The following is a 4,032-nucleotide window of genomic DNA, read 5'->3' on the forward strand; positions in this document are numbered from 1 at the left end:
CTCTCTCTCTCTCTCTCTCTCTCTGTCTCTCTCTCTCTCTCTCTGTCTATCTCTGTCTCTGTCTCTCTCTCTTTCTCTCTGTCTCTGTCTGTCTGTCTCTCTGTCTCTCTGTCTCATTTCTATGTTGCCAATATAAGGGTCCAAAAATCACTGAAGGAAGATCCAGACTCAGACATGAGGGGGTTAACCATTTTTTGAAATGGTGACCCTAGACAAAGGTGCACAGGTCTTTTTATAAGGAACCAGGAGGGGGAACTCTCCAGAAAGATTAGATAATCTAAAATTTTATTGATGAGTGTTAGGGGATCATGGGTGGTCAGTGGTCTTCATTCCTATGTCATGAACGTTCAAACATACAATGAGATAGGCTGCCCAGCAGAGATGCCCATTCTGAGATAAGATATGCCCCCATTTTTGTGATTATCCCCAGGCTGTTCTTTTGGGGGGCGGTTATGATCTTGTTTTATGGTCTGTCCCTGGAACTGGCATCTTATGGCCTAGTTTCTGGGGCTTATGGTCAGTTTCATAAGCTGATGCTTATGGCCTTCTTTTCAGAATCAGGCCTGGCCCTTCATGGAGATGAATGAGGTTTATATTGTTCTTTTATCTTGGTCAATCCTGATCTAACAATATGAAATCGAAAAGTTAGCAACCTGTGAAATAACTCAGTTCCCAAGCTTCTCTTATTACTCATTTCCTGTAGAAAATTCTGAGTGAAGGTCACTGAGATGGCTTAGTGGGTAAGTGCTTTCCACAAAAACCTGAATTTAACCTCCAGGACCCAGGTAGTAGAAAAAGAGAACCAACTTCTAAAAGTTCTCCTCTGCTCCATGAACAGACCTCGCATGCATAGTGGATTCAAACACACACACACACACACACACACACACACACTGATAATAGTAGCAGTAGTAATAGTAGTAATAGTAAATTAAACACTTTAAAATTCTGAATGAACTAAGTAGAGACTCAATAAGCTCAGTGTCAGCAACGTGATGTGAGCAAAGCACAACCCCATAATTTGTCATTTAACTATTGTTTTTCATTTGAGATTTGTTGGTGTTATAGCTGAACATTGTAGCCTGTAGCTTTTGCTACCCCACCTGAGCTCCAGGAACAGACCACACTACCAGCCCCTGCCCAGAGAATAATTGAATCTGCGGATAAAAAACACAGACACACACAGTTGCTCAATTTCAACTTGCCTTATTGGCTCAAGTGTTGGATACCTCCAGTCTACCTCGGCCCTTTGTTCAGCAGTGCCCTTTCCAGAACTCCCAGCTCAGCACCCTGAATCTGCACTCACCTTCAGTTGCTCAGTCACCTTCAGTCCCAGCTCAACGTCCCCAATCTCCTGCCTGGAGAAGCAGCCTGTGGCCACTCTGCTTGAGATTTCACGTGGCTGATTGGCCTTTTTCTGTCCCAAGCATGACGAACTCTCTCTCTCTCTCTTCTCTCCTTGCATCTGCTAGCTTGCCTGTGGGGACCTGCCACCTGTCTATTCCTTCTACCCAACAATTAGCCCATGGCATCTTTACTGATCAAGGACCAATTGGAGAACAGGAGCTTAGCATCAGAACCACCCCTACAGAAAACTTATTTTACTTTTGTATAATCATAAGCATAAGCTATGTTTGCACATAGTGTAAAAATACAAAAGAGGGATCTGCTGGTTTTTTGTTTTTTGTTTTTTGTTTTTATTTTTATTTTAAGGGAGTCTTACCTTACACAGACCTGAGAAAATTGCCCTCATGTATGGAAAGGTTCAGATTTGGATACTGTAAGCAAGAGCACAGTCACCCAGCTGGAGCACTCTGTGGGTAGAAAGAAGTTTTATTAGGGATCAAACTCCCAAGGCTGGTGTCTTAGTTTGGGTTTTACTGCTGTCAGCAGACACCATGACCAAGGCAACTCTTATAAGGACAACATTTAATTGGGGCTGGCTTACAGGTTCAGAGGTTCAGTCCATTATCATCAAGGCAGGAGCATGGCAGCATCCAGGCAGGCATGGTGCAGGAGGAACTGCAGGTTTTACTGCTAGGATGAGAGTCTTAAAGCCCACACCCACAGCAACAAGGCCATACCTCCAAATAGTGCCACTCCCTGGCCCGAGCATATTCAAACCTTTGACAGCTGGGAGTAGCAACTTGATGGAAAAGCAAGAAACTTTGACTTGACAGTCAGAAGGGTAGGAGTCTTTAAGTTGATAGAAGTTGTTCAGATGAACTAGATGCCCTTGTCCTGCATAGCTAACTATTGAGGTAGATAAAGAATATAGTGGGTTTCTTAGTATACAGAAAACCACTTTATGAGATGCCTAAGGAATGCTGGGTTTAGGGGAAATGGAAATGCTTCCAGATACCCCATAACAGTCCTTCTCTTTGCCCACTCAAGATTCCTTTTATTTAGAATGTTGTCACCAGCACTGCCATGGGACCCACCTGTGGATCTAACAGCAACAGAAATGAGGAACTGAAAAGCCAGGCCCTGACCCAGACACCTTTGAATTGCTTCCACCCCAGAGAGACTGGGCACTGCAGGGGAGAAAGTCCAGGGAGGGCGTTGTTTGAATGTTGCTCAAGGAGTGAATAAGGTGACAACAGATGAAGCCATGTGCACAGGACTGTGAGCAGTTAGGGCAAGTGTCTAAGATCAGACTAACTCAGTCCAAAAGGGTTAACTCAGTCCTGGCTCTGGAAGAGCCAAAGTTTTGCTGGAATCTCCAAGATGTATTTAGGACCGGTCTTATGGTTTTATTGCTGTGAAGAAAGAACATAATCAAGGCAATTACAAGGGCAAACATTTAATTGGGTCTGGCTTACAGTTTCAGAGGTTTAGTCCATTATCACCATGGCTGAAAGCATGGCAACAGGCAGTCAGACAGAGTACTGAAGGAGCCTAGAGTTCTACCTCTTGATTCAAAGGCAGCCAGGAGGAGACTGGATTCTGAGAGGCCAAAGCCTACTCCATCTTGGGACTGGCTTCCATCTTAAAGAAAAGAAAAAGAAAAAAAAAAAAAAGCCTGAGAATTTGACCTGTAGCAGAATTCAAGCTGCACTCATGTACCAGAAAGGACCTCACGTCTTGTCCTTGACCAGAGTTGCTCCCTAGCTACCTCCTAGCAACAGTTAATCAAAGATTAGTCTGATTGTCTTAGATGGGCTTTCAGACCGTTTGTGATTGTACACGATCTTGCTTCAGAGCACCGACCTGTCCAATTATAGTCATTCTATTAGATGCTTGCCAGACTGGACATCCCCTCCCTCATCCCCTAACTTGCTCCTATTCTCCTATAAAAACTTGTCCTGCTGTGTCAGGGTTCCAATAGGAGGAGAGCCCAAGCCAGAGCTTGTAATAAAGAGACCTTAATGCTATTACATTGAAGACGGCTCCTTGGTGGTCTTTTGGGGTTCACAAACGCTTCCTGGAACAACAGATTCCACATTGATTCCATCTGCTTCCTTAGTGACAATACTTCCTCCAACAAGGCCACATCTCCTCATAGAGCCACTTCCTGTGGCCAAACATCCAAACCACCACAGGGCCCCTTCCTCCTGTAAAAGCTTTGCATTTTAGCTCCATTTGGCCAACTGCAGAAAAGAGCTCCCAGACAGGTAGTGGGCTAAGCCCCAGTTGAGCCCACTTTCAGCATGGAAGCCTCAACAGAAGAACACTTATGTCTAGTGTAGTATGTGTATCAGGCCCAAAGAATAGAGACCAGCCAGTGTTCAGGCAAAATCTAGGACCCACATCCCATGCCCACTTTCCAGAAAGCAAGAACAGGCTGCCACTACAGAAGGAAACTGTGGCTGTTACTGACTGCCCACATTCCAAAACCAGGTTCCTTCTGCCTTCGATGACTCAGGGCCAACGCTGCTTCATCACTAAAGTCCAATGTGACACATTTCAGGTCACCACTATGTGTATGCCCCGTACCCCTGTGCAAAGCCAGTGCCATCACAGCCTGCTCTCTCCTCCCTCCCCCTCCCCTTTCCCATCCCCCTTCCCCCATCTCTCTCTCATCATCCCCAT

This window comes from Mastomys coucha, unplaced genomic scaffold (assembly GCF_008632895.1).
Source record: "Mastomys coucha isolate ucsf_1 unplaced genomic scaffold, UCSF_Mcou_1 pScaffold13, whole genome shotgun sequence".
In the NCBI taxonomy this organism is placed as follows: Eukaryota; Metazoa; Chordata; class Mammalia; order Rodentia; family Muridae; genus Mastomys; species Mastomys coucha.